Raw genomic sequence first — 21090 nt, 5'->3', positions numbered from 1 at the left:
TGTTAGGTTTAGGGTAAGGGTTAGGGTTAGTGTGAGGGTTAGGGTTAGGATGAGGGTTATGGTGAGTGTTAGGTTTAGGGTAAGGTTTAGGGTTAGTGTTAGGTTTAGGGTTAGGGTTAGCGTGATGGTTAGGTTAAGCGTGAGGTTTAGGGTTACGTTTAGGATGAGGGTGAGGGTGAGGGTTAGGGTACGGGTTAGTTTTAGGGTGAGGGTGAGGGTTAGGGTTTGGATTAGGGTTAGGGTTAGGGTTAGTTTGAGGGTGAGGCTGAGGGCTAGGTTGAAGGTGAGAGTTAGGATGAGGGTGAATGTGATCTTGAGGGCGGGATTTTCGGTTAGGTAAGGGTTAGGATGAGGGTTAGGGTGAGGATTAGGGTGAGGGTGAGGGTGAGGGTTAGTGTTAGGATTAGGATTGGGGTTAGGGTTAGGCTGAGGGTGAGGTTCAGGGCTAGGGTGAGGGTGAGCATTAGGGTTAGGTTTAGGGTGATTGTTAGGTTTAGGGCAAGCGTTTGCTTTTGTAGTTTTGGGATGATAGGGTCAGGTTTAGGTTAAGGTAATGGTTAGGGGTAGGGTGAGGGTGAGGGTTAGGTTTAGGATTAGGGTTAGGGTTAGGATTAGGATTAGGGTGAGGGTAAGGTTTAGAGTGAGAGTTAGGTTTAGGTTTAGGGTAAGGGTTAGGGGGAGGGAGGCTTAGGGTAAGGGTTAGGTTTAGGGTAAGAGTTAGGTTAAGGGGTAGGATTAGGTTAGGGTGAGGGTTAGTGTTAGTGTGAGGGTTAGGGTTATGGTTAGGATTAGGCTGAGGGTAACTGTTATTTTAGGTTTAGGGTGAAGATTAGGGTTTGGGTTTGTTTTAGTGTTAGGGTGAGGTTTAGGGTGAGGGTGAGGGTTATAGTTAGGGTGAGGGTTATGGTTAGTGTTAGGGTTAGGTTTAGTGTGAGGGTGAGTGTTAGTGTTAGGCTTAGAGTTAAGGCGAGGGTGAGGTTTAGGGTTAGGTGATGGTTAGGTTTAGGGTGAGGGTTAGGGTTAGGGTGATGTTTAGAGTGAGGGTGAGGGTGACGGAGAGGTTTAGGGTGATGGTGAGTTTTAGGGTGAGGGTTAAGGTGAGTGTTAGGGTTAGGGTTAGGGTTAGTGTGAGGATTAGGGTCAGGGTTAGAGTTAGGATGAGAGTAAGTGTTAGGGTGAGGGTTAGGGTTAATGTGAGGGTTAGTGTTAGGCTTAGGATTAAGCTGAGGGTAACTGTTAGGTTGAAGTTTAGGGTGAGGGTTAGGGTGAGGATTAGGGTTAGGGTTTGTGTTACTGTTAGGTTGAGGTTTAGGGTGAGGGTGAGGGTTATAGTTAGGGTGAGGGTTATGGTTAGTGTTAAGGTTAGGTTTAGTGTGAGGGAGAGTGTTAGTGTTAGGCATAGAGTGAGGGCGAGGGTGAGGGTTAGGGTTAAGTGAGGGTAGGGTTTGGGTGAGGGTGATGTTTACAGTGAGGGTGAGGGTGAAGGAGAGGTTTAGGGTGAGGGTGAGGGTTAGGGTGAGGGTTAAGTTGAGGGTTAGGGTTCGTGTGAGGATTAGGATTAGGGTTATAGTTAGGGTGAGAGTAAGGGTTATGGTGAGGGTTAGGGTGAGCCTGAGGGTTGGCGTTATCGTTAGCGTGAGTTTTAGTGTTAGGGACAGGTTTAGGGTTAGGGTTAGGGTTATGATTAGGTTGAGGGTTAGGGTAAGAGTTAGGGTGAGGGTTAGGGTGAGCTTGAGTGTTGGCGTTAGCATTAGCGTGAGGTTTAGTGTTAGGGAGAGTTTTAGGGTTAGGGTTACGATTAGGTTGAGGGTTAGGGTTAGAGTTAGGGTGAGAGTAAGGGTTAGGGTGAGGGTTAGGGTTAGTGTGAGAGTGAAGGTTGTTCGAGTTGGGTTGAGGTTCAGGTTTAGGGTTAGGGTTATGTTTAGGGTTAGCATGAGGGTTAGGGTGAGGGTTAGGTTTAGGGTTAGGGTTAGAGTGAGAGGTAGGGTGAGGGTAAGGATTAAGGTCAGGGTTAGGGTGAAAGTCAGGGTTAGGGTTTTGGTTAGGGTCAGGGGTAGTGTAAGGGTTTGGGTTAGGGTTAGGTTTAGGGTTAGGGTGAGGGTTAGGGTGAGGATTACGGTTAAGGTTAGCATTAGTGTTAGGGTGAGGTTTAGGGTGAGGGTGAGGGTTAGGGTTCTGGTTAGGTTGAGGGTTAGGGTTAGTGAGAGGGTTAGTGTTAGGAAGAGGGTAAGTGTGAGGGTAAGGGTGAGGTTAAGGGTGAGGCTGAGGGTTAGGGTGAGGGTGAGGGTTAGGGTTAGCCTTTGGGTTAGTCTGAGGTTTAGGGTGAGAGTTAGGTTTAGGATTAGGGTTACAGTTAGGGTTAGGCTTAGGGTGAGGGTGAGGGTGAGAGTGAGGGTTAGGGTGTGGGTAAGGGTTAGGTGTAGGTTGACGTATAGGGTTGGTGTGATATTTAGCGTGATGGTGAAAGTTAGGGTGAGTGTGAGTGTTCGGGTGAGGGTGACGGTTAGGGTGTGGGTGAGGGTTAGGGTTAGGGTGAGGGTTAGTGTGAGGGTGAGGGTTAGTGTGAGGGTGAGGTTAGGGTTATGTTTAGGTTAAGGGTTATTTTGAGAGTAAGGTTTAGGGTGAGTGTTAGAGTGAGGGTGAGGTTTAGCATTAGCGTTAGCATGAGTGATAGGGTTAGGTTTAGGGTTAGGTTTAGGGTTAGGTTTAGGGTTAGGTTTAGGGTTACGGTGAGGGTTAGGCTGGGGGTAGGGTTAGGGTTAGGGTGAGTGTTAGGCTAGTGTGAGGGTAAGGGTTAGGGTTAGGTTTACAGTTAGGTTGAAGGTGAAGGTGAGAGCTTGGGGGAGGATTAGGGTTAGGGTTAGGGTTAAAGTTAGGCTGAAGATGAGGGTGAGGTTGAGGGTGAGTGTTAGGTTAAGGATTAGGGTTAGGGTTTGGGTTAGGCTTAGGGTGAGGGTGAGGTGAGGTTTAGGGTGAATGTTAGGGTTAGGGTTAGGGTTAGGGTTAGTGTGATGTTTATGGTGAGGGTGAGGGTTATGGTGAGGTTGAGGGTTAGGGTGAGACTGAGGGTTCGGGTGAGGGTGAGGGTTAGAGTGTGTGTGAGGTTTAGGGTTAGGGTGATGGTTAGGGTGAAGGTGACGGTTAGGGTTAGGATTAGGTTTAGCATTAGGGTGATGGTTAGGGTTAGGGTAAGGGAGATGGTTAGGGTTTGGATTCGGGTTAGGATTAGGGTTAGGGTTAGTGTGAGGATTAGGGTTAGGGTTAGGATTAGGGTTAGAGTGAGGGTGAGGGTTAGGGTTAGCGTGTGGGTTAGGGAGAGGGTGAGGGTGAGGGTTAGGGTTAATGATAGGGTGAGGATTAGGGTTATGGTTAGGGTGAGGTTGAGTATTAGGCTGAGGGGTAGGGTTAGCGTTAGGGTGAGGGTTAGGTTAGTGTGAGGATTAGGGTTAGGGAAAGGGTGAGGGTGAGGGTGAGGATAAGGGTGAGGGTTCGTGTTAGGGTGAGGGTGAAGTTTAGAGTTAGAGTTAGGGTTAGGCTGAGGGTTAGAGAGAGAGTTAGGTTTAGGATTAGGGTTACGGTTAGGGTTAGGCTTAGGATGAGGGTGAGGTTGAGGGTGAGGTTTAGGGTGAGGGTAAGGGAAAAGGTTAGGGTGATGGTTAGGGTTAGTGTAATGTTTAGAGTGAGGGTGAGGGTTAGGATAAGTGTGAGGGTTCGGGTGAGGATGAGGTTTAGGGTGTGAGTGAGGGTTAGTGTTAGGTTCAGTGTTAGGTTTACAGTGAGGGTTAGGGTGATGGTGAGGGTTAGGGTTATATTTAGATTTAGGGTTATGGTGAGAGTAAGGGTGAGGTTGAGGGTTAGCATTAGCGTGAGGGTTCGTGTTAGGGTGAGGGCTAGGGTTAGGCTGAGGGTTAGGGTTAGGGTTAGTGATAGTGTGAGGATTAGGGTTAGTGTTATGGTGAGGGTGAGGGTTAGGCTGAGGCTTAGGTTTAGGGTTAAGGTGAGGGTTAGGTTAGTGTGAGGGTTAGGGTTAGGGTTAGAGTGAGGATGAGGGTGAGGGTGAGGGCTAAATTTAGGATTAGGGTTAGGGTTAGGTTTAGGTTGAGAGTGAGTGTGAGGGTGAAGGTGAGTGATAGGTTTAGGATGAGGGTTAGGGTTAGATTTAGGCTTAGCGTGAGGGTGAGTGTGAGGGTTACGGTGAGCGCTAGGGTTAGGGTTAGGGTGAGGGTTTGGATTAGTGTGATGTTTAGGGTGAGGATGAGGGTTAGGTTGAGGATGAGGGTGAGGTTTAGGGTGAGAGTGAGGGTTAGAGTTAGCGTTAGGGTTAGGGTTAGTGTTAGGCTTAGATTGAGGGTGAAGGTCAGGGTTAGGGTTAGGTGAGGATTAGGGTTAGGCTTAGGGTTAGGGTTAGGGTGATGTTTGGGGTGACGGAGAGGGTTAGGGTGAGGGTGAGGGTGAGGAAAAGGGTGAGTGTTTGGGTTAGGGTGAGGGTGAGTGTTAGGTTGTGGGTGAGAGGTAGGGTTAGGGTTAAAGGTTGGGTGACAGTGAGGGTTAGGATGAGTTTGAGGGTTAGGGTTAGGGTTTGCGTTAGGGTGAAGGTTAGGGCTAGGTATCAGTTTAGGTTGAGGGTTAGGTTGAGGTATACAGTTAGGATAATTGGGAGGATTAGGGTTAGGGTTAGGTTTAGGTTTAGGGTGAGTGTAAACGTTAGGGTGAAGTTTAGTGTTAGCGTTAGGGTTAGCGTGAGGGTTAGGTTTAGAGTTAGGTTTAAGGTAAGGGTTAGCGTTAGTGTTAGGGATAGAGTTAGCGTGAGGTTGAGGGTGAAGTTTGGCGTGAGTGTGAGGGTTAAGTTAAGGGTTAGGGTGAGGTTTAGGGGGAGGGGGAGGGTTAGGGTGAGGGTTAAGGTGATGGTTAGGGTTAGGTTTAGGTTTAGGATGAGGGTTAGCGTGAGGGGTAGTGTTAGGGTTAGGGTGAGGTTTAGGGTTAGTGTGAGGGTTCAGGTTAGGGTTAGGGTTAGGGTTAGGGTTGGGTTGAGGCTTACGGTTAGGCTTAGGGTTAGAGTTAGGGTGAGGGTTAGGGTGAGGGGGAGGGTTAGTGTTAGGGTTAGAATGAGAGGTAGGGTGAGGGTAAGGATTAGGTTTAGGGTTAGGGTGAGGGTGAGGGTTAGATTTAGGGTGAGGGGTAGGGTAAGGGATAGGGTTAGGGTTAGCTTTAGTGTTAGGGTGAGGTTTAGGTTGAGGGTGAGGGTTAGGGTGAGGTTTAGGGTGATGGTTAGGGTTAGTGTGAGGATTAGGGTTAGAGTTAGTGTGAGGGTCAGGTTCACGGTTAGGGTTAGCATGAGGGTGAGGGTGATGATGAGGGTTAGGTTTAGGATTAGATTTTGGGTTATGATTAGGCTAAGGGTGAGGGTTAGTGTTAGGGTGAGGGCTGGGGTGAGGGTGAGGGTTAGGGTTAGGGAAAGTGATACGGTGAGGATTAGGGTTAGAGTTATGTTTATGGTGAGATTTAGGCTGATGGGGAGGATTAGTGTTAGGGTGAGGGTAAGGTTAGTGTGAGGGTTATTGTTAGGGTGAGGGTGAGGGTGAAATTTAGGGTGAGGGTGAGGGTTAGAGTTAGCATTAGGTTTAGGGTGAGAGTTTGGGTGAGTGTTAGGTTTATGATTAGGGTTAGGGTTAGTGTTAGGCTTAGGGTGAGGGTGAAGGTGAGGGTTACGGTGAGCGCTAGGGTTAGGGTTACCTTAAGGTTTAGTGTTACTGTGATGTTTAGGGTGAGGGTGATGGTTAGGATGAGGGTGAGGGTGAGGTTTAGGGTGAGAGTGAGGTTTCAGGTGAGGGTGAGGGCTGGGTTTGTGTGAGGGCTAGGGTTAGGGTGCTGGTTATGTTGACTGTGAGGGTTAGGGTTAGCATTAGGGTTCGCATTATGGTGATGGTTTGGGTTATGTTTAGGGTTAGGGTGATGTTTAGGTTTAGGGTTCATCTGAGGGTTAAGGTAAGGGTTAGTTGGAGGATTTGGGTGAGGGTTAGGGTTAGGGTGAGAGTAAGGCTTAGTCTGAAGTTTAGGGTGAGGGTTAGGGTTAGCGTTATTTTTAGGGTGTTGGTTAGGGTGAGGGTTAAGATTACTGTTAGGGTTAGGGTGAGGGTGACGGTTACGGGGAAGGTTTCGGTGAGGGTTAGTGTTAGGGTTAGGCTTAGGTGAGGGTTAGTGTTAGGTTGATGGTTAGGGTTAGGGTTAGGGTGAGGGTGATGGTGAGGATTAGGGTAAGGGTTATGGTGAGCGTTAGTGTTAGGGTTATGGTGAGGGTTAGGGTGAGGTTTATGGTTAGTGTTAGGGTTAGTGTTAGGGTTAGGGTGAGTGTTAGTGTTAGGGTAAGGGTTAGGGTGAGCTTTAGTGTTTGGGTTAGGGTGAGGGGTAGGGTGAGGGGTAGGGTTAGTATTAGTTTTAGGGTTAGTGTTAGGGTGAGGGTTAGGGTTAGGGTTAGTGTTAGATTGAGGGCTAGGGTGAGGGTGAGGATGAGGATTAGGGTTAGTGTAAGTGATAGGGTGAGGATTAGGGTTAGATTTGGAGATAGGATGTGGGTTAGCCTGAGGGATAAGGTTAGGGTTAGGGTGAGGGTGAGGGTTATGGTGTGGTTGAGTGGCAGGGTTAGGGTGAAGGGTTGGGTGCCAGTGAGGGTTAAGATGAGTTTGCGGGTTACTGTTAGGGTTAGCGTTAGGGTGAAGGTTAGGGTTAGGGTTCGTTTAGGTTGAGGGTTAGGTTGAGGTTTACAGTTAGGGTTAGTGGGAGGATTAGGTTTAGGGTTAAGTTTAGGGTTAGGGTGAGTGTAAGGGTTAGGGTGAAGTTTAGGGTTAGCATAGGGTTAGGTTGAGGTTTAGGTTTAGAGTTAGGTTTAAGGTAAGGGTTAGGGTTAGTGTTAAGGATAGAGTTAGGGTGAGAGTGAGGCTGAAGGTTAGCGTGAGTGTGAGGGTTAGGTTTAGGGTTAGGGTGTGTGTGAGGCTTATGGTTAGGGTGAGGGTTAGGGTGACAGTGAGGGTTAGGATGAGGGTGAGGGTTAGGGTGACGATTAAGATCAGAGTAGGTTTAGGGTTAGTGTTAGTGTCAGAATTAGGGTTAGGGTTAGAGTTAGGGTGAGAATAAGGGGGAGGGTGAGGATTAGGGTGAGCGTGAGGGTTGGGGTTAGTGTTAGCATGATTGTTAGTGTTAGGGAGAGCTTTAGGGTTAGGGTTAGGATTAGGGTTAGGTTGAGGGTTAGGGTTAGGGTTAGGGTTAGGATGAGGGTTAACGCGAGGTGTAGTGTTAGGGTTAGGGTGAAGGTTATGGTTAGTGTGAGGACTAAGGTTAGGTTTAGGGTTAGGTTTGGGTTGGGGGACTGGTTAGGTTGAGGGTTAGGGTCAGGGTTAGGGTAAAGTTTAGGGTTAGGGTTAGGGTGAGGGTTAGGGTTATGGTTAGGGTTAGAATAAGAGGTATGGTCAGGTTAAGTATTAGGGTCAGGGTTAGGGTGAGGGTGAGGGTTAGGATTAGGGTGCGGGGTAATGTAAGGGATAGGGTTACAGTTAGGTTTAGGGTTAGGGCAAGGTTTAGGGTGAAGATTACGGTTAGGGTTAGTGTTAGTGTTAGGGTGAGGATTAGGGTGAGAGTGAGGGTTAGGGTTCGGGTTAGGGTTCAGGTTAGGGTTAGAGTGAGGGTTAGAGTTAGGGTTAGGGTTAGTGTCAGGGTCAGGGTCAGGGTTAGGTTTAGGGTGAGGGTGAGGGTGAAGGTGATGGTGAGGGTCATGTTTAGGATTAGGTTTTGGGTTAGGATTAGGCTAAGGGAGAGGGTTAGTGTTAGGGTGAGGTCTAGGGTGAGGGTGACATTTAGGGTTACAGTTAGTGATGGAGTGAGGATTAGGTTTAGAGTTAGGGTTATGGTGAGATTTAGGTTGTTGTGTAGGGTTAGTGTTAGGGTGAGGGTAAGGTTAGTGTGAAGGTTAGGGTTATTGTTAGGGTGAGGGTGTGGCTTAGGGTGAGGGTGAGGGTTTGGGTTAGCGTTAGGGTTAGGGTGAGAGTTAGGGTGAGTGTTAGGTTTAGGTTTAGGGTTAGGGTTAGTGTTAGGCTTAGGGTGAGGGTGAGGGTAAGGGTTAGGGTGAGGGTTAGGGTTAGGGTTAGGTTGAGGTTTAGTGTAACTGTGATGTTTAGGGTGAGGGTGAGGGTTAGGATGAGGGTGAGGGTGAGGGTTAGGCTGAGTGTGAGGTTTCGGATGAGGGTGAGTGCTAGGGTTTGTGTGAGGGTTAGGGTTAATGTGATGGTTAGGTTGACAGTGAGGGTAAGGGTTAGGGTTAGGGTTACCTTTATGGTGATGGTTTGGCTTATGTTTAGGTTTACGGTGATGGTTAGGGTTAGGGTTTGTGTGAGGGTTAGGGTAAGGGTTAGTGTGAAGATTAGGGTTAGGTTTAGGTTTAGGGTTTTGGTCAGGGTAAAGGTTAGGGTGAGGTTTAGGGTAAGGATTAGGGTTAGAGTTAGGGTTAAGGTGTGGGTTAGGGTGCGGGTTAAGGTTACTGTTAGGGTTAGCGTGATAGTGACGGTTAGGGTGAGGGTTAGGGTTACAGTTAGGGTGAGGGTCAGGGTAAGGGTTAGGGTTAGGGTTACGTGAGGGTTAGTGTTAGAGTGATGGTTAGGGTTAGGATTAGAGTTAAGTTGAGTGTGAGGATTAGGGTCAGGGTTAGATTGAGCATTAGTGTTAGGGTTAGGGTGAGGGGTAGGGTGAGGATTAGTGTTAGTGTTATAGTTAGTGTTAGGTTTAGGATGAGGGTTAGGGTTAGGGTAAGGTTTAGGGTGAGTTTTAGTGTTAGGGTTAGAGTGAAGGTTAGGTTGAGGGTAAGGGTTAGGGTTAGTGTTAGGGTGAGGGCTAGGGTTAGGGTTAGGGTTAGGGTTAGGGTTAGGTTTAGGGTTAGAGTGAGGGTTAGGGTTCGGGTTAGGTTTAGGGTGAGGGTGAGGGTTAAGTTTAGGGTTAGGGTGAGAGTTAAGGCTAGGGTTAAGGTTAAGGTGAGGCTGAGGGAGAGTGTTAGGTTTAGGATTAGTGTTAGGGTTAGGCTTAGGGTGAGCATGAGGGAAAGTGTGCGTGTTAGTTTTAGGGTGAGGGTTAGGGTTAGGGTTAGGGTGAGGGTTATGATTAGGGTGATGTTTTTGGTGAGCGTTAGGGTTAGGGTGAGGTTTAGGGTTAGTGTGATATTTAGGGTGAGGGTGAGGGTTAAGGTGAGGGTGAGGGTGAGGGTTAGGGTGAGAGTGAGTGTTCAGGTGAGGGTGAGGGTTAGGGTGTGTGTGAGTGTTAGGGTTAGGGTGATGGTTAGGGTTCGGTGAGGGTTAAAGTTAGGATTAGGTTTAGCGTTATGGTGATGGTTTCGGTTAGGGTTAAGGTGATGGTTTGGTTCCGGTTAGGGTTAGGGTTAGGTTTAATGTGAGGATTAGGGTTAGCGTTAGGATTAGGGTGAGTTTGAGGTTAAGGGTGAGGGTGAGGATTAGGGTGAGCTTAGGGTTAGGATTAGCGCTACGGTTAGGCTGAGGGTTAGGGTGAGGGTTAGGTTTAGGATTTGGATTATGGTTAGGATTAGCCTTAGGGTGAGGGTGAGGGTGAGGGTTAGGATGAGGGTAAGTGTAAGGGTTTGGGTGACGTTAGGGTTAGTGTGAAGTTTAGGGTGAGGGTAAATGTTAGGTTGAGTGTGAGTGTACGGGTGAGGGTGAGGGTTAGGATGTGGGTGAGGGTTAGGTTTAGGTTGAGGGTTAGGATTAGGGTGAGGATTAGGGTGAGGGTGAGGGTTAGTGTTATGGTTAGGTTTAGGGTTAGGTTGAGAGTAAGGTTTAGGGTGAGGTTCAAGGTGAGTGTGAGGGTTAGGGTTAGCGTTCACGTGAGGGTTAGGGTTACGGTGACGGCTAGGTTTAGGGTTAGGGTTAGGGTGAGGTTGAGGGTGAGGGGTAGGGTGAAGGTTAGGGTTAGGTTTAGGTCTAGGGTTAGTGGAGAGTTAGGGTTAGGGTTAGTTTTAGGGTTAGGCTTAGGGTTAGGGTGAGTGTTAGGGTGAGGGTTAGGGTGAGGGTTAGGGTTAGGATTAAGGTGAAGGTAAGGTGACAGTGAGGGTTAGGGTTAAGGTTAGGGTGAGCGTAAGTGTGAGGTTTAAGTTTAGGGTTAAGGTAGGGTGAAGGTTAGGTTTAGGATTAGGCTTAGGGTTAGGGGAAGTGTGAGGATTAGCGTAGGGGTTAGGGGTATGGGGAGGGTAAGGATTAGGGGGAGGTTTAGGGTGAGGGTTAGGGTTGGGGTTAGGGTTAGGGTGAGGATTTGGGTTAGTGTTAGGGTTAGGGCGAGTTTGAATTATTGGGTTAGGGCTAGGGTGAGGGTGAGGGGTAGAATTAGGTTAAGGATAGAGTTAGGGTGAGCATGAGGGTGAGAGATATGTTTAGGATTAGGGTTAGTTTTAGGGTTAGTCTGAGGGTGAGGGTAATGGTTATGGTGAGGGTTAGGGTTAGGGCAAGGGTTAGTGTTAGTGTTAGGGTTAGGGTTAGGATGAGGGTTAGGCTGAGGGGTATGTTTAGGGTTAGGGCTAGTGTGAGGGTTAGGGTTAGGGTTAGGCTTAAGGTGAGGGAAAGGGTTAGGGTGAGGGTTAGTTTGAGTGTGAGGGTTAGTGTTAGTGTTAGGGTTAGGGTGACAGTGAGTCTTAGGGTTAGGGTGAGAGTTAGTTTTTGGCTTAGCGTTAGGGTGAGAGGTATGGTTAGGGTTAGGTTTAGGGTGAGTGTTAGGGTGAGGTTTAGTGTTAGGGTTAGGATTAGGGTTAGGGTGAGGATTAGGGTTAGGTTTAGGGTTAGAGTTAGGTTGAGGGTAAGGGTTATGGTGATGTTTAGGGTGAGAGTGAGTGTTAGGTCTAGCGTTGGGGTTAGGGTGAGGTTTAGGGTGAGGCTGAGGTTTAGGGTTAGGGTTAGGGTTAGTGTTCGTGTTAGGGTCAGGGTTAGGTTTAGGGTTAGGGTGAGGGTTATTGTTAGGGTTAGATTTAGGGTAAGTGTGAGTGTTAGGGTGAGGTTTAGGTTAAGGTTAGGTTTAGGTGAGGGTGAGGGTGAGGGTTAGGTTTAGGTTAAGGTTTAGATTTAGGGTTAGGCTGAGGGTGAGCTTGACGGTGAGGGGTAGGATTAGGGTTAGAGTGAGGGTAAAGTTTACAGTGAGTTTAGGGTGAGGGTTTGGGTTGGGGTTAGTTTTAAGGTGAGGGGTAGGGTTAGGGTGAGGGTTAGGATTAGGTTGAGGGTGAGGTTGAGGGTGAATGTTAGGGTTAGGGTTAGGGTTAGGTGAGGGTTAGGGTTAGGGTAAGGGTTAGCATTATGGTTAGGGTGAGGGTGAGGATTAGGGTGAGGTTAGGGTGAGCATTAGGGTTAGGGTTAGGATTAGGGTTAGGGGGAGGGATAGGTTGAGGATTAGGGTAAAGTTTAGGGTGGGGATTAGGGTTAGGGTTAGGGTTAGTGTTAGGGTGAGGATTAGGGTTATGGTTAGTGTTATAGTGAGGGTTAGGCTGAGGGTTAGGGTTAGGGTTAAGGTGAGGGTTAGGTTACTGTGAGGGTTTGGGTTAGGGTTACAGTGATGGTGAGGTTTAGGGTTAGGGTGAGGGTTAGAGTGAATGTGAGGGTGAGGGTTAGCGTTAGGATTAGGGTGAGGGTAAGGGTTAGGGTGAGGGTAAGGATTAGGGTGAGCGTTAGGGTTATGGTGAGGGTTATGTTGAGTGTTAGGGTGACGGTGAGGGTTAGGGTGAGGGTGAGGCTTAGGGTTAGGGTTAGGGTTATGGTGAGGGTTAGTGTGAGGATTAGGTTTAGTGTTAGGTTTAGGTTGAGAGTGAGGGTTAGGGATAGGGTTAGGGTAACGGTTAGGGTTAAGGTGAGATATAGGGATAGGCTTAGGGTTAGGGTGAGGTTGATGGTGAGGTTAGGATAAGGGTAAGGGTTAGAGTTAGGGTGAGGGTGAGGGTTAGGGTTAGGATTAGGGTGAGGGTAAGGGTTAGGGTGAGGGTTAGGGTTAGGTGAGGGTCAGAGTGAGGTGTAAGTTTAGGGTTAGGGTGAGGTTTAGGTTTAGTGTGAGGGTTATTGTTAGGCTTAGGGTTAGGTTGAGGATGAGTGTTAGAGTGAGGGTGAGGTTTAGGTTTTTAATTAGGGTATGGGCTAGCGTTAGGGTTAGGGTTAGGGTGAGGGTTAGGGTGAGGGTGAGGGTGAGGGGCAGGTTGAAGATTACGGTTAGGCTTAGGTGTAGGGTTATTGGAGGCTTAGGGTTAGGGTTAGGTTGAGGGTTAGGGTTAGGGTTAGATTTAGGTTGAGTGTTAGGGTGAGGGTTAGGCTTACGATTAGGGTGAGGGTTAAGTTGACCGTGAGGGTTAGGGTTAGGTTTAGGGTTAGGGTTCGGGGAAGTTTTAAGTTTAGGGTTAGGGTAGGGTGAGGGTTAGGTTGAGGATTAGGTTTAGGTTTAGGCTTAGGGTTAGGGTTAGTGTGAGGATTTGCATTGGGTTTAGGGTTAGGGTGATGGTAAGGGTTAGGGTGAGGTTTAGCATGAGGGTTACGGTTGGGGACAGGGTTAGGGTAAGGTTTAGGGTGAGGATTTAGGTTAGTGTTAGGGTTAGGTTGAGGTTTAGGTATTGGGTTAGGGTTAGGCTGAGGGTGAGGGTGAGGGTTAGGTTTAGGTTTGGGTTAGAGTTAGGGTGAGCATGAGGATGAGAGATATGGTTAGGATTAGGGTAAGTTTTAGGGTTAGTCTGAGGGTGAGGGTAAGGGTGATGGTTAGGGTTAGGGTTAGGGTAATGCTTAGGGTTAGGGTTAGGGTTAGGATGAGGGTTAGGCTGAGGGGTAGTTTTAGGGTTAGGGTGAGGGTTAGGGTTAGTGTGAATGTTAGGGTTAGTGTTAGGTTGAGGGAAAGGGTTAGGGTGCGGGTTAGGTTGAGAGAGAAGGTTAGGTTTAGCTTAAGGGGTAGTGTGAGGGTTACGGTTTGTTGAGGGTTAGGGTTAGGTTTACGGGTAGGGTGAGGGGGAGGGGGAGGGGTATGATTAGTGTTAGGGTTAGAGTGAAGGTGACCGTGAAGTGAGAGATAGTGTTAGGATTAGGGTTAGTTTTAGGGTTAGTCTGAGGGTGAGGGTAAGGTTGATGCAGGGTTAGGTTTAGGGTGAGTGTTACGTTGCCTGTTAGGGTGAGGGTTAGGGTGATGGTGAGGGTTAGCTTTAGGGTTAGCGTTAGGGTGAGTTTTAAGTTTAGGGTTATTGTAGGTTGAGGGTTACGGTTGGGGTTAGGGTTAGGGTGAGGGTTAGGGTTTGGATTTGGATTACTCTTAGGGTTAGGGTGAGATTTAGGTATTGGGTTAACTTTAGCATGAGTTTGAGGGTGAGGGGTAGAATTATGATTAGGTTTAGTGTTAGGGTGAGCTTGAGGGTGAGGAATAGGTTTAGGATTAAGGTTAGTTTTAGGGTTAATCTGAGGGTGAGGGTAAGGGTGATGTTGAGTTTTAGGGTTAGGGTGAGGGTTAGGGTTTGTGTGAGGGTTAGGGTTAGGGTTAGGGTGAGGCAAAGGGTGAGGGTGAGGGTTAGGGTTAGGGTGAGTGTTAGGTTTAGGATTAGATTTATAGGTTAGGGTTAGGCTTAGGGTGAGGGTGAGGGTGAGGGTGAGGGTTAGGGTGAGGTATATGGTTATGGCTAGGGTTAGGGTTAGGGTTAGTGTGATGTTTAGGGTGAGTGTGACGGTTAGGGTGAGGGTTAGTGTGAGGGTTATGTTTTGTGTTAGGTATAGGGTGAGAGTGAGGATTAAGGATAGGGTTACGGTAACTGTTAGGGTTAAGGTGAGATATAGGGAGAGGCTTAGTGTTAGGGTGAGGTTGATATTGAGGTTTTGGATCAATGTTAGGGTTAGAGTTAGGGTGAGGGTTAGGGTTAGGATTAGGGTGAGGGTAAGGTTTAGGGTGAGGGTTAGGTTAGGGTAACGGTGAGGGTTATGGTGAGGGTTAGGGTGATGGTGAGGGTTAGGGTGAGGGTGAGGGTTAGTGTTAGGGTTAGGGCTATGGAAAGGTCTAGGGAGAGGATGAGAGGTAGGGTTAGGTTTAGGGTGAGGGTTAGGGTGAGGGTTAGGGTTAGGGTTAGGGATAGGGTGAGGTTTAGGGTTAGGCTTAGGTTTAGGGTGAGGGTTAGGGTGAGGTGTAGGCTTAGGGTTAGGGTGAGGTTTAGGGTTAGTGTGAGGGTTAGGGTTAGGCTTAGTGTTAGAGTGAAGGTAAGGGTTAGGGTGAGGAAAAGGTTTAGGGTGAGGGTTAGGGTGAGGGTGAGTGTTAGAGTGAGGGTGAGTTTTAGGTTTATAAATAGGTTAAGGTTTAGAATTAGGGTTAGGGTGAGGGTTAGGATGAGGGTTAGGGTTAGGGTTAGGGTGAGGGTTAGGGTGAGGGGTAGGTTTAGGGTTAGGGTGAGAGTGAGGTTTAGGGTGAGGATTAGGGTGAGGTTGAGGGTTAGGGTTAGCGTTAGCGTAAGGTTTAGGGTTATGGTTTGAGTTAGGGTGAGGGTTATGTTTAGAGAGAGTTAGGGCGAGGGTTAGTGTGAGGATTTTGGTTAAGGTTAGGGTTATGGTTATGGTGAGGCTGAGGGCTAGGGTTAGGATTAGGGTTTTGTTAGGGTTAGGTTGAGGGTGCGTGTGAGGCTGAGGGTTAGGGTTAGTGTTAGGGTTAGGGTTAGGGGGAGTGTTAGGTTGAGGATTAGTGTTAGGGTTAGAGTTAGGGATATGGTGAGGGTTAGGGTGAAGGTGAGGGTTAGGATGAGGCTGAGTGTTAGTGTTAGGGTTAGGGTTATGGTAAGGGCTAGGGTGAGGGTGAGAGTTAGGTTTCGGTTTAGGTGACGGTTAGGGTGGATGTTAGGGTTAGGGTTAGGGATAGGTTGAGGATTAGGGTTAGGCTTAGGGTTAGGTTGAGGGGTAGGGTGAAGGGTAGGTTTAGGGTTAGGGTGAGGTTTAGGGTTAGTGTGAGGGTTAGGGTTAGGCTTAGGGTTAGGGTGACGGTAAGGGTTAGGGTGAAGCTTAGGTTTTGTGTGAGCAATAGGGTTAGGGTTAGGGTTAGAGTGAAGAAAAAGGTTAAGGTGAGGGTTAGGCTGAGTGAGAGTGTTAGAGGGAGGGTGAGGTTGATTTATTTTTAGGGTAAGGGTGGGTATTAGGGTTGGGATGAGGGTTAGGGTGAGGGTTAGGGTGAGGATGAGGGTTATGATTAGGGTTAGGGATAGGGTGAGGATTACGGTTAGGCTTAGGGTTAGGTTGAGGGGTAGGGTGAAGGGTAGGTTTAGGGTTAGGGTGAGGTTTAGGGTTAGTGTGAGTGTTAGGGTTAGGCTTAGGGTTAGGGTGTGGTTAAGGGTTATTGTGACGCTTAGGGTTTGTGTGAGCAATAGGGTTAGGATTAGTGTTAGGGTGAGGAAAGGGTTAGGATGAGGGTTAGGGTGAGTGAGACTGTTAGAGGGAGGGTGAGGTTCAGGTTTATTATTAAGGTAAGGGTTGGCATTAGGGTTAGGATGAGGGTTAGGGTGAGGGTTAGGGTTCGGTTTAGGGTGAGGGTGAGCGTTAGAGTGAGGGGTAGGGTTAGGGTTAGTGTGAGGATTAGGGTTAGGGTGAGGATTAGGTTTAGTGTGAGAGTTGGGGTGAGGGTTAGGGTGGGGTTGAGCATTAGGGTTAGCGTTAGTGTCAGGGTTAGGGTTAGGGTTTGAGTTAGGGTGAGGGTTAGGGTTAGGGTTATGGTTAGACTTAGAGTTAAGGCGAGTGTTAGTGTGAGGATTAGGTTTAGGGTTAGGGTTAGGGTTAGGTTGAGGGTGAGGGTTATGGTTAGGGTGAGGATTAAGGTAGGGTGAAGGTTAGGGTTAGGATGAGGGTTAGGGTTAGGGTTAGGGTGAGGGTAGAAGTTAGGGTGAGGGTTAGGTTGAGTGTGAGGATTAGGGTTAGTTTTAGGGTTAGGGTGAGCATTAGGGTTTGTGGGAGAATAGGGGTTAGGTTTAGGCTTAGGTTGAGCAAAAGGGTGAGGATGAGGGTTAGGGTGAGGGTGAGGGTGAGGGTTAGGTTTAGGATTAGGGTTAGGGTTAGGCTTAGGCTTAGGGTGAAGGTGAGGGTGAGGTTGAGAGTTAGGGTGAGGGTTAGGTTTAGGGTTAGGGTGAGGGTTAGGGTTAGTGTGATTTTTAGGGTGAGGGTGAGGGTTAGGGTGAGTGTGAGGTTTCTGGTGAGGGTGAGGGCTACTGTGTAGGTGAGTGTTAGGATTAGTGTGAGAGTTAGCGTGATGGTGAGGGTTAGGGTGAAGGTGAGTGTTAGGGTGATTGTGAGGGTTAGGGCGATGGTGAGTGTTAGGGTGATGAGGGTTAGAGTGATGCTGAGGATTAGACTGAGGGTGAGGTTTTGGGTTATGGTTAGGATTAGTTTGAGAGCAAGAGTTAGGGTGATGGTTAGGGTTAGGGTGAGGGTTAGGGTGAGGGTGAGGTTTGGGGTGAGTGTTAGCGTGAGGGTTAGGGTTAGTGTTAGGGTTAGGTTGAAGGTAAGGGTTAGGGTGAGACTTAGGGTGAGGGTTAGTGTGAGGGTTACGTTTAGTGTTATATTTAGTGTGAGAGTGAGAGTTAGGGATAGGGTTAGGGTAACGTTTAGGGTTAAGGTGAGGTATAGGGATAGGCTTAGGGTTAGGGTGAGGTTGATGGTGAGGTTTAGGATTAGGGTTAGGGTTAGAGTTAGGGTGAGGGTGAGGGTTAGGTTTAGGATTAGGGTGAGGGTAAGGGTTAGGGTGAGGGTTAGTGTTACGGTGAAGGTTAGGGTGAGGGTTAGGGTGATGTTGAGGTTTAGGGTGAGGGTGAGGGTTAGGATTAAGGTTAGGATTATGATAAGGGCTAAGGTGAGGGTGAGAGTTAGGTTTAGGTTTACGGTGAGTGTTAGGGTTAGGGTTAGTGTTAGGGGCAGGGTCATGTTAAAGGTGAGGTTTAGGGTGAGGGTGAGGGTTAGAGTAAGTGTGGGGGTTATGGTTAGCTTTAGGGTGAGGGTTAGGATTAGGATTATGGTGTTAGGGTGAGGGATAGGGTTAGGGTTAGGTTTACTGTGAGCATTAGTGTTAGGGTTAGGGTTAGGGTGAAGGTATGGGTTAGGGTTACATTTCGGGTGAGGTTTAGGTTAGCTTTAGGATTAGGGTGAGGGTTACTGTGAGGGTTAGGTTTAGTGTTAGGGTTAGGGTCAGGGTGAGGGTTAGGGTTATGGTTAGTTTAAGTATTAGGTTTAGTATGAGGTTTAGGAATAGGCTTAGGGTGAGGGTGAGGGTGAGGGTTAGGATTACGTTTAGGGTTAGAGTTCGGGTGAGAGTGAGGGTTACAGTTAGGATTAGTGTTAGGGTTAGCGTTAGGCTGGGGGTGAGGGTAAGTGTGATCATGAGGGTTAGGGTTAGGATGAGGGTTAGGGTTAGGGTTACTGTTAGGGTGAGGGTTAGGGTTAGTGTGAGGGTTAGGGTGAGGCTAAGGGTTAGGGTTTAGTGTTAGGGTGAATGTTAGGGTGACGGTGAGGGTTAGAGTGAGGGGTAGGTTAAGGCCTAGTGTGAGGGTGAGAGTTAGCGTTAAGTTTACGGTGAGGGTTAGGGTTATGGTGAGGGTTAGGCTTAGTGTTAGGTTGAGGGTCAGTGTGACGGTGTGGTTTAGGGTGAGGTTGAGGTTTAGGCTTATGGTTAGGGTGAGGGTTAGAGTTGGGGGTAGGTTTAGGGTTAGGGTGAGGGTTAAGTTTAGTGAGAGGGTTAGGGCTAGGTTTAGGGTTAGGGTGACTGTAAGGTTTAGGGTGATGGCGAGGGTTAGGGTGAGGTTGAGGATTATGGTTAGGGTTAACGTTAGGGTGAGTGGAATGTTTAAGGTTAGGGTTAGGGTGAGGTTTCGGTTAGGGTTAGGGTTAGGGTTAATGTGAGGTTTAGTGTTAGGGTTAAGGTTATTGTTAGGTTGAGGTTATGGTTTATGGTGAGGTTTAAGGTCAGCGTGAGTGTTAGGGGTAGCGTTTGGGTTAGGGTGAGGTTTAAGATGAGGGTGAGGATGAGGGTTAGGGTTAGGCTGAGGGTTAGCGTTAGGGTTAGGGTTTGTGTTAGGGTTAGGGTGAAGTTTAGGGTTAAGGGTAGGTTTAGGGTTATTTTTAGGGTTAGAATTAGGGTAAGGGTGAGGGTCAGGGTGAGGTATAGGTTTAGGGTTAGGTTTAGGGTGAGGGTAAGGGTGAGGGTTAGGATTAGGTTTAGGTTTAGGGGTAGGATGAGGGTTCGGGTGAGGGTGTGGGCTGGTTTTGTGTGATATTTAGGGGTAGGGTGAATTTTAGGGTGAGTGTTAGGGTTCGGGTGAGGGTGCGGGTTAGGTTGTGGGTGAGGGTTAGGTTGACGTTAGGGTGAGTGTTAGGTTTAGGGTTAGGGTGAGGTGTAGGGTGAGGGTTAGGGTTATTGTTAGGGTTAGGGTTAGGAGGAGGGTTAGGATGAGGATTAGGGTTAGGGTTAGTATTAGGGATAGGTTACGGGTTAGGGTGAGCGTAAGAGTTAGGTTTAGGGTGAGGATTAGTGTAGCTTGAGGGTTAAGGTGAGGTTTAGGTTTAGGGTTAGTGCTAGGATGAGGGTTAGGCTGAGGGGTAGGTTTAGGGTTAGGGTGAGGGTTAGGGTTAATGTGAGGGTGGGGGTTAGGGTTAGGCTGTGGGTAGGGGTTAGGGTGAGGGTTTGGTTGTGGGTGAGTGTTAGGGTTAGGTTTACGGTTAGGGTGAGGAAAGGGTGAGGATGAGGTTTAGGGTGAGGGTGAGGATTAGGGTGAGGGTGAGGGTTAGGTTTAGGATTAGGGTTAGGATTAGGCTTAGGCTAAGGGTGCAGGTGAGGGTGAAGGTGAGGGTTAGTGTGAGGGTTAGCTTTAGGGTTAGGGTGAGGGTTACGGTTAGTGTGATATTTAGGGTGAGGGTGAGGGTTAGGGTGCTTGTGAGGGTTCTGGTGAGGGTGAGGGATACTGTGTGGGTGGGAGTTAGGATTAGTGTGAGACTTAGGCTGACCGTGATGGTTAGGGTGAGGGTGAGGTTTAGGGTTTTGTTTAGCGTTAGGGTGATTGGTAGGGTTAGGGTTAGGTTTAGTTTGAGGATTAGAGTTAGGGTTAGGCTTAGAATTTGGTAGAGGGTAAGGGTTATGGTGTGGTTTAGGGTGAGGGTGAGAGTTAGGGTTAACGTTGGGGTTAGGTTGAGGGTTAAGATGAGGGTGAGGGTGATGGTTAGGCTTAGTGTGATGTTTAGGGTGAGCTTGAGTGTTAGGGTGAGTGTGACGGTTCTGATGAGGGTGAGGGTTAGGGTGTGGGTGAGGGTTAGGGTGACAGTGAGTGTTATGGTGATGGAGAGATTTAGGGTGATGGTGAGTGTTAGGGTGAGGTTGAGGTTTTGGGTTATGATTAGGGTTAGTGTTAGGGTGAGTGTAAGGGTTAGGGTGATGGTTTGGTTTAGGGTGAGGTTGAGGTTGAGGGTGAGGGTTGGGGATAGCGTTAGCGTGAGGGTTAGGGTTAGGGTTAGGTTGACAGTGAGGGTTATGTTTTGACTTAGCGTGAGGGTGAGGGTAAGGGTGAGAGCTAGGGTAAGGATTAGGGGTAGAATTAGTTTTAGGCTGAGGGTGAGGTTTCGGGTAAGCATCTGGGATATGGTTAGCTTTAGGGTGAGGGTTAGTGTTTGGGCTAGGGTTAGGGTGAGTTTGCAGGATAGGGTTAGGGTTAGTGTGATCATTAGGGTTAGGGTGAAGGTATGGGTTAGGATGAGGTTTAGTGTGAGGTTTAGGTTAGCGTTAGGGTTAGGGTGAGGGTTAGTGTGAGGGTTAGTTTCAGTGTTAGCTTTAGGGTCAGAGTGAGGATTAGGGTTAAGTTTAGGGTAAGGGGTAGTGTTAGGGTGTGGTTTGGGGATAGGCTTAGGGTTAGGGTGAGGGTGAGGGTGAGGGTTAAGATTAGGGTTAGTGTTAGAGTTCGGGTGAGAGTTCCGGTCAGGGTTAGTTTGAGGGTTAGTGTTAGGGTGAGGATTAGGGTTAGGATGAGGGTTACGGTGAGGGGAAGGGTTAGGTTTATGGTGGGCATTAGGGTTAGGGTGAGGCTTAGGGTGAGTGTTAGGGTTAGGATTAGGGTTAAGATAAGCGTGAGGGTTAGGTTTAGTGTGATATTTAGGGTGAGGGTGAGGGTTAGGGTGAGTGTGAGTGTTCAGGTGAGGGTGAGGATTAGGGTGTGGGTGAGGGTTAGGGTTAGGGTGAGGGTTAGGGTGAGGGTTAGGTTGAGGGTTAGGGTTAGGGTTAGGGTTAGGGTTAGGGTGAGGGTAAGGGTTAGGGTGAGGTTTAAGGTGAGGGTTAGGGTTAGGTTTAGGATTAGGTTTATGGTGAGGGGAAAGGAGGATTATGGTGAGAGTTAGGGTTAGGGTGAGGCTTAGGGTGAGGATTAGGTTTAGGTTTAGTGTTAAGATGAGGGTGAGGGTTAGGGTTAGTGTGATATTTAGGGTGAAATTGAGGGTTAGGGTGATTGTGAGTGTTCAGGTGAAGGTGACAGTTAGGGTGTGGGTGAGGGTTAGGGTTAGGTTGAGGGTTAGGGTGTTGGTGAGGGTTAGGCTGAGGGTGAGGGTTAGGGTTGGGTTAGCGTTAGGGTGAGTGGTATGGTTAGGGTTAGGGTAAGGGTGAGGGTTAGGATGAAGTTGAGGGTTAGGTTTAGGGTTAGGGTTAGTGTGAGCTTTAGGGTTAGGGTTAGGGTTAGATATAGTTGAGGTTAAGGATTTTGGTGAAGTTTAGGTTGAGCGTGAGGGTTAGGGTTAGCATTGGGTTTAGGGTGAGGTTTAAGTTGAGTGTGAAGACGAGGGTTAGGTTTAGGCTGAGGGTTGGGGTTAGTGTTAGCGTTAGTGTTAGGTTTAGGGTGAAGGTTAGGGTTAGGGTTAGGGTTTGGGTTATTGTTAGGTTAGAGTTAGGGTAAAGTTGAGGATGAGGGTGAGGTTTAAGTTTAGGGTTAGGTTTAGGGTGAGGGTGAGGGTGAGGGTTAGCGTTAGGTTTTGGTTTAGGCTGAGGGTGAGGATAAGGGTAAGGGTTAGGGTTAGTGTGATATTTAGGGTAGGGTGACGGTTAGGGTGAGGGTGCGGG

The sequence above is a fragment of the Dipodomys merriami genome, unplaced genomic scaffold (assembly GCF_024711535.1).
Source record: "Dipodomys merriami isolate MVZ:Mamm:240054 unplaced genomic scaffold, mDipMer1.0.p SCAF_23, whole genome shotgun sequence".
In the NCBI taxonomy this organism is placed as follows: Eukaryota; Metazoa; Chordata; class Mammalia; order Rodentia; family Heteromyidae; genus Dipodomys; species Dipodomys merriami.
This window is presented reverse-complemented; position numbering follows the sequence as displayed.